At 43.1% G+C, this 13,492-nt stretch overlaps 1 protein-coding gene across 2 annotated transcripts in view; it reads right to left on the bottom strand.

Moving 5' to 3' along the window:
* Nucleotides 1-13,492, bottom strand: part of phip (PHIP subunit of CUL4-Ring ligase complex) — a 205,731-nt gene that overhangs the window by 147,704 nt on the left and 44,535 nt on the right. The gene's annotated exons all lie outside the window — the stretch shown is intronic.

Genomic DNA, 13,492 nt, shown 5'->3' with positions numbered 1-13,492 from the left:
ATTCTTAAGGGGTTGGACAGGCTAGATGCAGGAAGATTGTTCCCGATGTTGGGGAAGTCCAGAACAAGGGGGTCACAGTTTAAGGATAAGGGGGAAGTCTTTTAGGACCGAGATGAGAACGTTTTTGTTTTCACACAGAGAGTGGTGAATCTGTGGAATTCTCTGCCACATAAGGTAGTTGAGGCCAGTTCATTGGCTATATTTAAGAGGGAGTTAGATGTGGCCCTTGTGGCTAAAGGGATCAGGGGGTATGGAGAGAAGGCAGGTACAGGATACTGAGTTGGATGATCAGCCATGATCATATTGAATGGCAGTGCAGGCTCGAAGGGCCGAATGGCCTACTCCTGCACCTATTTTCTATGTTTCTATGTTTTTATTTGGCATTTTGTTTGTAGCTGTTACATGACAAACATGCGAAAGCCTCGTTACTAAAGTTTTATATGATTCATGAATTAATTTATGGAGTCAGAGGGTCATAGAGACATACAGCATGGAAACAGCCCCTCCGGCCTAACTTGTCCACACCGACCAACATAGAAAATAGGAGCAGGAGGAGGCCATTTGGCCCTTTGAGCCAGCACCGCCATTCATTGTGATCATGGCTGATCATCCACAATCAGTAACCCATGCCTGCCTTCTCCCCATATCCCTTGATTCCACTAGCCCCTAGAGCTCTATCTAACTCTTTTAAATTCATCCAGTGAATTTGCCTCCACTGCCTTCTGTGGCAGAGAATTCCACAAATTCACAACTCTCTGGGTGAAAAAGTTTTTCCTCACCTCAGTTTAAATTGGCCTCCCCTTTATTCTTAGACTGTGGCCCCTGGTTCTGGACTCCGCCAACATTAGGAACATTTTTCCTGCATCTAGCTTGTCCAGTCCTTCTATAATTTTATATGTTTCTATAATATCCCCTATCATCCTTTTAAACTCCAGTGAATACAAGCCTAGTCTTTCCAATCTTTCCTCATATGACAGTCCCGCCATCCCGGGGATTAACCTCGTGAACCTATGCTGCACTGCCTCAATAGCAAGGATGTCTTTCCTCAAATTAGGAGACCCAAACTGCACACAATACTCCAGATATGGTCTCACCAGGGCCCTATACAACTTTACTCCTCTTTACTCCTATACTCAAATCCTCTCGTTATGAAGGCCAACATTCCATTAGCTTTCTTCACTGCCTGCTGTACCTGCATGCTTACTTTCAGTGACTGGTATACAAGGACACCCAGGTCTCGTTGCACTTCCCCTTTACCTAATCTGACCCAATGAGATAATAATCTCCCTCCTTGTTTTTGCCACCAAAGTGGATAACCTCACATTTATCTACATTATACTGCATCTGCCATGCATCTACCCACTCGCTCAATCTGTCCAAGTCACCCTGCAACCTCCTAACATCCTCTTCGAAGTTCACACTGCCCTCCATCTTTGTGTCATCTGTAAACCTGCTAGTGTTACTTCTAATTCCATCATCCAAATCATTAATATATATTGTAAATAGTTGTGGTCCCAGCACCGAGCCTTGCGGCGCTCCACTGGCCACTGCCTGCCATTCTGAAAAGGACCTGTTTATTCCTACTCTTTCCTTCCTGTCCGACAACCAATTCTCTATCCATGTCAATACCCTACCCCCAATATCATGTGCTTTAATTTTGCCCAGCTACACATTTCCCAGCTACACCAGTCCCACCGGTCTGCATTTGCCTAAATCCCTCTAAACCTGTCTTATCGTGTACCTGTCTCCAGCAGCTCGTTCCATATACCCACCACCCTTTGTGCGCAAATGTTACCCCTCATGTTCTTATTAAAGCTGCCCCCACTCACCTTCATCCTGTGTCCTCTTTGTTCTCTGTTCCCAGTTACAAGAAAAACTGGTTGCAACCAATAACATAATATTTGCTCAAAGTTCACTACATCTCACACTTTCTGGCGACTACACCAATGCAAACATAATATATCACACTCTTGCCAAAGGGGGTGCATGTCAGAGTACAAATTTATTATCTTGGTATTTAAAAATCAATTTGGGGTCTCTATCTTTAAAACAGAACTCCTACACTGTTAATATTAGTTCCTTGTATCGTCTCCTCGAGAACATTGATTTAATGATTTTTATTTTTAATTGAAAACAAGTCATAGGAAAGAACAAATGCAGTCAGCAATCAGAGGCCGTACTTCATTAATATTCTGTAGTGCTGCAGTTACTATCATTTCAGAAATCTAGCGGGATTAACATTTCCATAGCAATGCCATCATTTAACAAACAGCATTTTAAAACCAACCAACAATGATAATCATGTATAGTCTTTCCGCTGACTGGTTAGCACGCAACAAAAGCTTTTCACTGTACCTCGGTACACGTGACAATAAACTAAGCTGTAAATGCAACCATATAATTGTGTCACTGGTCTGATGAACAAATGCAAGTCTTTTTAAACTTTAATGAATCTTCACTTGCACGCACACACATCGGTTTACTCCGAATAATTGGAATCAAAGGACAAAATATTAGAATATTGAGATAGAGACAGGCAACTTATGGAGGGCAAGAGGGACTCGGAGGGGGAGGTGCAGTGAGATATAATTATCCTCTCACATTTAACAGTGTATTTTGGTGCATCCAAGGTTAAAAATGTCAGACACCATTAGCAGACTTTTTTTATGATGACATTTTTAATATATGAGGTATTTACAAATTTATCATTAGGTTAGGTTGCTTCCTGCTCATGTATATTTTTAACCTATAAAGTAATGTGTTCAATGCAGTACAAAAACAGCTGCAACCATGAATGAAATTAATTATAGTCACCACCACCTCTACCTCAAAGTTTACCCATTTTTCTTTTCTTCCCTCAAAGGAAACAATATATTTATATAAAGAAGAAAAGGAAGAATTAATACGAAAACAGTTTAAAGGAAACCATTAGTTTTGCCTGCAGAAAACTGCTGGAGGAACTTAGTAGAACAAGGAGCATCTGTGGAGGATAAGGAATGGTTAATATTTCGGGTCATATCACAAGGAACTGCAGAATCTAGCATCTCTTGTCTTATATCTCCACTCATTTAGCTTGGCGAGATGAATTAATTATGTAGCTGGACACTTTTGCAGATATTAATCCATTGTAACACAGTTTGAGTAATAAATAGGTGCAAAATATAAATTGAAAGTCTCAATAGAGTTGACAAAGGAAAAGGATTCAGCTACAAACGTTGACAATTCACTGTCAGTTCAAGATTAACATGAAAGTAAAATAAAGTCCTTACATGTTCTCCTGAACATCTGAACAATAATATACAGCAATGTACTTGTGGTACAGCAATAGTAATAGTATTAGTAAAAGTGTTGATCTACCTGATCATAGTTGGACTTAACACACATCTTAAAACACATCTTTCCACTGATTGGTTAGCACGGAACAAAAGCTTTTTATGGTACCTCGGTCATACGATCATAAGGAATAGTGGAATTAGGCCATTCGGCCCATCAAGTCTACGCCATTCAATCATGGCTGATTTATCTCTCCCTCCTAACCCCATTCTCCTGCCTTCTACCCATAACCTCTGACACCTGTACTAATCAAGAATCTATCCATCTCTGCCTTAAAAATATCCACTGACTTGCCCTTCACAACCTTCTGTGGAAAAGAATTCCACAGATTCAACACCCTCTGACGAAAGAAATTTCTCCCCATCTCCTTCCGACACTTCTCAGTACATGTGACAACTAAACCAAGCTAAATCTCCCCCACCAGCACAGCTACAATACATCTACATACTAAAACTCTTGTTTGTTTATTTGTTCCTGAACTACATCCAAAACGGCACACGATAGCGCGGCACATGTAGGCCCAGCTTACTCACCGTCGTCCCTTTGGTGCTAATGGAAGAAGTTTCATTGAAATCGGTGTTATATTTTTAAAGTTATTGACAATTAAAAGTTTAAATCTATCTCCTAGGGAGGGTGGGGAAGGGGTTGGAGGGAGGGAGGGGGTGGGAGGGAGGATAAGGGGGGTTGAGGGGGATGGAGTGGGGGGAGGGGAAGGGGGGAGGGAGAGGGGAGGGGAGTGCTGCACCAATGCAGGAGAGGTTTGGGCCCAACGGGTCCACTTGGTCTAGTCGCATACAATTGTGCCAACAAGATTTATTCACAAAATGCTGGAGTAACTCAGCAGGTCAGGCAGCATCTCGGGAGAGAAGGAATGGGTGACGTTTCGGGTCGAGACCCTTCTTCAGACTGATGTCGGGGGTGGGACAAAGGAAGGATATAGGTGGAGACAGGAAGATAGAGGGAGATCTGGGAAGGAGGAGGGGAAGGGAGGGACAGAGGAGCTATCTGAAGTTGGAGAAGTCGACGTTCATACCACCGGGCCGCAAACTGCCCAGGCGAAATATGAGGTGCTGCTCCTCCAATTTCCGGCGGGCCTCACTATGGCACTGGAGGAGGCCCATGACAGAGAGGTCAGACTGGGAATGGGAGGGGGAGTTAAAGTGCTGGGCCACCGGGAGATCAGTTGCGTTAATGCGGACCGAGTGCAGGTGTTCAGCGAAGCGATCGCCGAGCCTGCGCTTGGTTTCGCCGATATAGATAAGTTGACATCTAGAGCAGCGGATGCAATAGATGAGGTTGGAGGAGGTGCAGGTGAACCTCTGTCTCACCTGGAAAGAATGTTTGGGTCCTTTGATGGAGTTGAGGGGGGAGGTAAAGGGACAGGTGTTGCATCTCGTGCGGTTGCAAGGGAAAGTGCCCGGGGTTAGGGTGGTTTGGGTAGGAAGGGACGAGTGGACCAGGGAGTTGCGGAGGGAACGGTCTCTGCGGAACGCAGAGAGGGGAGGGGATGGGAAGATATGGCCAGTGGTGGGGTCCTGTTGTAGGTGACGGAAATGTTGGTGGATAATATGTTGGATCCGCTGGCTGGTGGGGTGGAAGGTGAGAACGAGGGGGATCCTGTCCTTGTTGCGAGTGTGGGGATGGGGAGCAAGAGCGGAGCTGCGGGATGTAGAAGAGACCCTAGTGAGAGCCTCATCTATAATGGAGGAGGGGAAGCCCCGTTTTCTGAAAAACGAGGACATCTCAGAAGCCCTAGTGTGAAACACCTCATCCCGGGCGCAGATGCGGCGTAGACGGAGGAATTGGGAGTAGGGGATAGACTTTTTGCAGGGGACCGGGTGGGAAGAAGTGTAGTCCAGATAGCTGTGCGAGTCGGTGGGCTTGTAATAAATGTCCGTCACTAGTTTTTCTCCTGTGATGGAGATGGTGAGGTCCAGAAACGGGAGGGAGATGTCAGAGATAGTCCAGGTATATTTAAGGGCAGGATGGAAATTGGAGGTGAAGTGTATAAAGTCAGTGAGTTCTGCATGGGTGTAAGAGGTAGCACCAATGCAGTCGTCGATGTAGCGGAGGTAGAGTTCGGGGATGGGGCCAGTGTACGTCTGGAACAGGGATTGTTCGACGTACCCAACAAAGAGGCAGGCGTAGCTAGGGCCCATGCGAGTGCCCATAGCCACGCCTCTGGTTTGGAGGAAGTGGGAGGAGTCAAAGGAGAAGTTGTTGAACCCAACAAGATGCCAACAAGATGTCTGAATGACCAAAGGACCAGAATAGCAATACTGCAAAAATACCAGCAATAGCAAGCTTCATCCTCGAGGGAGCAACTTTATCCCTCAACAGTCTCGTGGCAACTACTGGATGGTCATTAAACAAAAAACTTTCCTTGAGCACAGCACCATATACAGAGGACAAAGGTGGAATGTGTAGGCTTCATATAATTACAACAGGCTTGAAGATCAACAATGAGTAATCCTGTAGATGGAGTGAGAAGTTAGCTGACATTTGAAGAGAGAACTATGTTGCTGGGGAGGTGGTGGTGGTACAGCAAAATGTAATCACATTACTAAACAATCTGCAATGCATTTCAATTAAGTGGGGTTTTTTTTGGTTGTTTTACTGTGAACACAGGCAGAGCAATCACAGTTTTAAAATTTAATAAGCTCCCAGCAAGATTAGTCAGGAATAAATTTTCACCCATCAAGATTGTAGCCAAGTGAAATAGATATCCAACATTAAGTGGTGATATTGTATCTATTAGATGCCACAGGAGAATGTTCAAAAATACTTAAATGTAATAACAAGAAAGTGCAGATGCTGGTTCATACTAAAGATAAGACACAAAATGCTGGAGTAACTCAGCAGGTCAGGCAGCATCCCTGAAGATCATAAGAAAATAACTGCAGATGCTGAAGAAGGGTCTCGACCCGAAACGTCACCCATTCCTTCTCTCCCGAGATGCTGCCTGACCTGCTGAGTTACTCCAGCATTTTGTGAATAAATCCCTGAAGATCATGATGGATAGGCAACGTTTTGGGCCGGAACTCTTCTTCAGCCTGAAGGGTTCCAACCCAAAACATCCCCTATCCATTATCTCCAGAGATGCTGTCTGACCCGCTGATTTACTCCTGCATTTTGTGTCTATCGCTAAAAAATACTTAGCTTGGTTACAGTGAAATTGTATTTATAATCAGATCTAACACTTCGATACAGAACTGAAGAGCATTGCATTGTTAATATGTTGCATTTCAGAGAAGATATTTATTGAAGATCCCCATCTGGATGTGTAGCACTATTCACATCCACAATACATACCAGAACAACACACCTCTCTCCATAATGTTATTATAGACTGGGAAAATATTGCCCCCTTATGGTGGTGGGGGCAGTGTAGCATCATAGTGTCAGAGTCATGCAGTGTGAAAACAGGTCCTTTGACCCAACTTGCCCATATGGACCAATATGCCCCATCTACATTAGTCCTACCTGCCTACTTTTGACCCATTTCTCTCTAAACCTATCACATCCATGTACCTGTCCAAATGTTTCTTGAACATTGCGATAGTCCCTGCCTCAACTACCTTGTCTGACATCTCGTTCCGCACACCGCCACTTTTTGTATAAAAAGGTTCTCATTACATCTTTCCCCCATCACCTTAAACCTATGTCCTCTGGTTCTCGATCCCCCTAATCTGGGCAAAAGGCTCCCAATCTATTCCTCTCATGATCTTGTACACCTCGAAAAGATCACCACCCATCCTTCTGAATTCCAAAGAATAAAGTCCGAGCCTGCTCACCCTCTCTCCCTATAGCTCAGGCCTTCGAGCCTTGGCAACATCCTCGTAAAAGGGCAAACCAAACAGGCAGGCTGTGGGGTGATGTCCAGCCAGACACACAAGCTGCATTCATCAACAATCCCCACCATCCAAGCAAGACCCTCTTCCCATTCCTGCTGTCACCCAGTGGGTACAGAAGCCTGAAATCACACACCAGGTTCAGGAACAGCTACTTTCCTTTAACTGGCTAAAGGTCTCGATCCGAAACATCACCCATTCCTTCTATCCAGAGATGCTGCCTGTCCCACTGAGTTACTCCAGCATTTTGTGTCTATCTTTGGTGTAAACCAGCATCTGCAGTTCCTTCCAACAGTTTTGTTTAACTATCAGGTTCTTGAACTGACACACACAACCCTCACTCTATCTAGGCAAACAAACACTTACACCCACCTTATACACTACCATAGCCTTGATTTTTGTCATTGCCTTCTACAGTAGTGTCTTGTTTTGTTTTTGCACAAAGGTATCTTTCCTTTTTACTCTCTGGCAGAATTTGTATGTAATTTCTGTATAATTTACATTTCTATGTGCTGTCTGAGTCCACATGCCTGTGATATTGCTGCAGGCAAAATTATCTGTATATTTGCACGCACTGTACTTGTATATATGAAAATAAACAACTTGAGGGGGAAAAGGAAAGGGTTGATGCTGACCTGACACAAGAGGAGAAAAGGGTAACAGAATTTGGAGATACATGGATAGATGTTTAGAGGGATATGGGCCAAACGCGGGCAGGTGGGAATAGTGCAGATGGGGCATCTTTGTTGGCATTGGTAAGTTGGGTTTAAGAAACATTTAGACAGGTACATGGATGGGATAAGTTTAGAGGGATATGGGCCAAAAGTCGGCTGGTAGGACTAATGTAAATGGGGTACGTTGGTTCATATAGGCATGGTTCCATGCAGTATGACTAATTGGTGCTTATGGGTGCTTGGTGGCCATGTGGTTACAATGGGCCAAAGGGTTGTAAAACAATGCCACAGTGCACCCAGGGTGGCATGTTTATGTATAATAAAGGAGATTGTGTGGATTTAGAAGACATGGCTGAAGTATTAAAGGAGTATTTAGCATCTGTCTTCACTGCTGAAGATCCTAGTATAACCGTAATGGAAAGGTAATAAATAAGTTAATGCATTTTTAACAAAGTTCTCAAGGGTTCCCTAACATAAATCAGAATAGAAAAGTCACTTGGGCCAGATGCAAGGCATGTTAGCTTAGTTTAGTTTAGTTTAGAGGTACATTGTGGAAACAGGCTCTTCAGCCCACCAAGTCTGTGCTGACCAGCGATCACCCCGTACACGAGCACTATTATACAGTGTACGGACAATTTTACAATTAAAGCCAATAAACCTATAAAACTGTACGTCTTTGGAGTGCGAGAAGAAAACAGAGCACCCGGCGAAAATCCACACGGTCACGAGAAGCACGTTAAAATTCCGTACAGACACTACCCGTAATCAGAACTGAACTTGGTTCTCTGGTGCTGTAAGGCAGCGACTCAACAGCTACGCCATTGTGCATGTTATTTGGCTGACAGGGAATATAGTTCAATAGACAATAGGTGCAGGAGGAGGCCATTCAGCCCTTCGAGCCAGCACCACCATTCAATGTGATCATGGCTGATTATTCTCAATCAGTACCCCGTTCCTGCCTTCTCCCCATACATAACATAACATAACAACACTTTATTGTCATTCGGCACAAACACCGAACGAAATTTCAGCAGTCACAAGACACAGTAAAAAAGAAAAGAACACAGGACACCCGACCCCAACACAAACATCCATCACAGTGACTCCAAACACCCCCTCACTGTGATGGAGGCAACAAAACTTCCCCTCTCTTCCCCCCGCACCCACGGACAGGCAGCTCGACCCCTACCGAGGCAACCGACACGCACAGCCCCCGCAAGAGGATGGAAGGCCCCGCGGCCGAGCCGCCCCGGGCACCGAAACGTCCCTGACTCCGCTATCTTTAAGAGCTCTATCCAGCTCTCTCTTGAAAACATCCAGAGAATTGGCCTCCACTGCCTTCTGAGGCAGAGAATTCCACAGATTTACAACTCTGACTGAAAAAGTTCAGTTTTCCAATGTCCCTTGAGTATTGAATAATGTCATTTGGGCAGAAGAAAAAGTGGAGGAGACACAAACACAACACGAACTAGACAAGTCAATGTAGCATCAGTTGCAGAGAAATGTTTAGAGACAATAACTGAAGATACAATTGACCACCCAGGAAAATAAGAAGCTAAAAACTACAGTCAGCACTAATTTACTAAAGGCAAATTATGGTTGATTAAGCAAGGTGGTATATTGATGATGTAACGGAAAGGAGTGATGTGGGTGCAATGTAAATAAAAAGTGCAGGAAGGAACTGCAGATGCTGGTTTACACCAAAGATAGACACAAAATGCTGGAATAACAAGCAACATCTCTGGAAAGAAAGAATGGGTAACCTTGACCGATACAGTGGCGCAGCGGTAGAGTTGCTGCCTTACAGCGAATGCAACGCCGGAGACTCAGGTTCGATCCTGACTAAGGGCGCGGTACTGTACGGAGTTTGTACGTTCTCCCCGTGACCTGCGTGGGTTTTCTCCGAGATCTTCAGTTTCCTCCCTCACTCCAAAGACGTACAGGTTTGTAGGTTAATTGGCTGGGCAAACGTAAAAATTGTTCCTAGTGGGTGTAGGATAGTGTTAATGTGCGGGGATCGCTGGGCGGCGCGGACCCGGTGGGCCGAAGGGCCTGTTTCTGCGCTGTAATCTCTAAATGTAAAAAAATCTAGAACATCACCTATTCCTGCTCTCCAGAGATGTTACCTGTCCCACTGAGTTGCTCCAGCATTTTGTGTCTGTCTTCAACATAAATAAAACATAGAAAAGAAACAGAAAGCAGAGCCAGCAAAAAAAAAACTCAGAGCTACCACAGACACTATGACCCACATTCCTGTACTCTATGACATGTCCTTTGAACTGAAGGTTTGGACACAGTTGTCAAACTGGGATTAAGTGTTGATTTTGTACACCACATCTCGGTTTACAAAGTCATGTAATCCACTTGCTTTTTAACAACCTTCTCATCTTGCTCCCAATGCCCCAGTAAATATTTATGCCCCAAACAAAACTAACAAGCCTGATCTATCTGGTTACTTTATCATATTTGCTGCCATGATTTCTCTTATGATTGAAAAATTCAATCCTTTATCGGCTTTAGTTATGGAGAAACATTTTTACAAAGATATTGGGGAATCAATGATTTTCTCAATCAAAACTTTCTTAAAATCTTATTGTATGTTTATTTTTTTTGGAATAGTACCAACAACAAGGTCAAAATGGCACAGGAAATGAGCTATTAAGCTCCTCCTTGCCCATTCCTATTTTAAACTGTAGCTATGGAAGGTATTTCAAACATCAGAGCTCATACATAGGAAAACATCATTGCTCTAAGGTATAACTTTACAACGTTACACTTAAAAGGCACTTTGGATGAAAGGTCCACCATATTCCCCTTCAGAGACAATAATATACAATGCTCTCCATAATGTTTGGGACATTTATTTATTTGCCTCTGTACTCCACAATTTGGGAATTGTAATAGAAAAAAAAATCACAAAAAAAAAATCATCTGAAATATGAAAAAAAATCAAGAAATATGTGGTTAAAGTGCACATTGTCAGATTTTAATAAAAAGGCCATTTTTATACATTTTGGTTTCACCATGTAGAAATTACAGCAGTGTTTATACATAGCCCCCCATTTCAGGGCACCATAATGTTTGGGACACAGCAATGTCATGTAAATGAAAGTAGTCATGTTTAGTATTTTGTTGCATATCCTTTGCATGCAATGACTGCTTGAAGTCTGTGATTCATGGACATCTCCAGTTGCTGGGTGTCTTGTCTGGTGATACTCTGCCAGGCCTGCATTGCAGCCATTTTAGCTTATGTTTGTTTTGGGGACTAGTCCCCTTCAGTTTTCTCTTCAAAGCATATAAAATGCATGCTCAATTGGGTTCAGATCAGGTGATGGACTTGGCCACTCAAGAATTGATCATTTTTTAGCTTTGAAAAACTCCTTTGTTGCTTTAGCAGTATGTTTGGGATCATTGTCTTGCTGTAGAATGAACCGCCGGCCAATGCGTTTTGAGGCATTTGTTTGAACTTGATCAGATAGGATGTGTGTATACACTTCAGAATTCATTATGCTACTACCATCAGCAGTTGTATCGTCAATGACGATAAGTGAGCCAGTACCTTCAGCAGCCATACATGCCCAGGCCATAACATCCCTACCACCGTGTTTCACAGATGAGGTGGTATGCTTTGGATCTTGGGCAGTTCCTTCTCTCCTCCATACTTTGCTCTTGCCATCACTCTGATATAAGTTAATCTTTGTCTCATCTGTCCACAAGACTTTTTTCCAGAACTGTGGTTACTCTTTTTAAGTACTTCTTGGCAAACTGTCCATCCTATTTCTGCGGCTAACCAGTGGTTTGCATCTTGCAGTGTAGCCTCTGTATTTCTGTTCATGAAGTCTTCTGCGGGCAGTGGTCATTGACAAATCCACACCTGACTCCTGAAGAGTGTTTCCGATCTGTCGGACAGGTGTTTGGGGATTTTTTTAAATTATAGGGAGAATTCTTCTGTCATCGGCTGTGGAGGTCTTCCTTGGCCTGCCAGTCCCTTTGTGATTAGTAAGCTCACCAGTGCTCTCTTTCTTCTTAATGATGTTCCAAACAGTTGATTTTGGTAAGCCTAAGGTATGGCTGATGTCTCTAACAGTTTTATTCTTGTTTCTCAGTCTCATAATGGCTTCTTTGACTTTCATTGGCACAACTTTGGTCCTCATTGTTGATAAAACCAATAAAAGTTTCCAAAGGTGATGGAAAAACTGGAGGAAAGACTAGGTGCTGAGAGCTCTCTTATATCTGCATTAAGGAGGCATTTAACATACCTGAGCAATTACAAACACCTGTGAAGCCATGTGTCCCAAACATTATGGTGCCCTGAAATGGGGGGAATATGTATAAACACAGCTGTAATTTCTACATGGTGAAACCAAAATGTATAAAAATACCCTTTAATAAAATCTGACAATGTGCACTTTAACCACATGTGATTTATTTTCTATTACAAATCTCAAATTGTGGAGTACAGAGGCAAATCAATAAATGATGGGTCTTTGTCTCAAACACTATGGAGGGCACTGTATATCGTAAGGTCATATCAGACTCAGGTTGGTTAGCCAGTTTCTAATGATTCATAGGATAAATTATTCTAGACAATTATGGTACGACATACATTCTGATGATATACCATTTTTCCTGAAGCCACTGAATCCACCCACAACTTCAGCAAAAACAAATTTAACCTGCTCCTCCAAAAACCATGAGGAAGAATTCTTGAACAGCCATTTTTAAATAAATGCAACAATAACATGATGTATAGCAATAAGTTTTACGATGGTTATGATTAAGGATAAGTCCGACTTCTGGAGGGGTGGAGGGGTACTAAATTGAGATTAAGACCACTGCAGGATGTACTAATATGCTAGTGTATCTTGAGATCAGAGGAGGTGACGTTGGGTCTTTTGAAATACAGTAAGGTGGAAAAATCCCTGGGACCTAATGGGATATATCCCAGGTTATTGAGAGAGACAACTGAGGAGTTTTAGGACCTTGATAAGGATCTTTGTCTCCTCTATGGCCAGAAGACTGGAGGGTAGTTAATATTGTTCCTTTGATTAGGAAGGGAAGTAGAAATAATCCAGGAAATTATAAATTGGTGAACCTCAAATCAGTGGTTCGGTAGCTATTATGGAGGATTCTTTGGAAGTGGATATATCCACATTTGGAAAGGAATGAGCTAATTTGTGAACGTCAGCATGGCTTTGTTCATGGCAGGTCATGTAGTACTAACTTGATTGACTTTTTTGAGATGGGGACATAGGTGATTGATGAGGGGAGGACAGTGGATTTTTTATAAATGGATTTTTGTTAGGCTTTTGATAATGTCCTTCACGGTGGGCTGATCCAGAAGGTCAAGATGCATGGGATCCATAGTGACTTGGTAGCTTGGATTCAGAACTGACATATGGAAAACTGACGGTGGTGGTAAAAGGAAGCTATTCTGTGACAAGTCGTGTTCTGCAGGGATCTGTACAGAAACATCCTCTCATCCTTCTAAATTCCAGTGAACATCAGCCCAGTTGAACCATTCTTTCATCATTTATCAGTCCCGCCATCCCGGGAATTAACCTGGTGAACCTATGGTGCACTCCCTCTACACCAATAATGTCCTCAAATTAGGAGACCAAAATTGCACACATT

This window comes from Rhinoraja longicauda, chromosome 5, assembly GCF_053455715.1.
Source record: "Rhinoraja longicauda isolate Sanriku21f chromosome 5, sRhiLon1.1, whole genome shotgun sequence".
NCBI classification, from domain to species: Eukaryota; Metazoa; Chordata; class Chondrichthyes; order Rajiformes; family Arhynchobatidae; genus Rhinoraja; species Rhinoraja longicauda.
The sequence above is the reverse complement of the archived record's forward strand: the minus strand, read 5'-3'. Positions and strand labels throughout refer to the sequence as shown.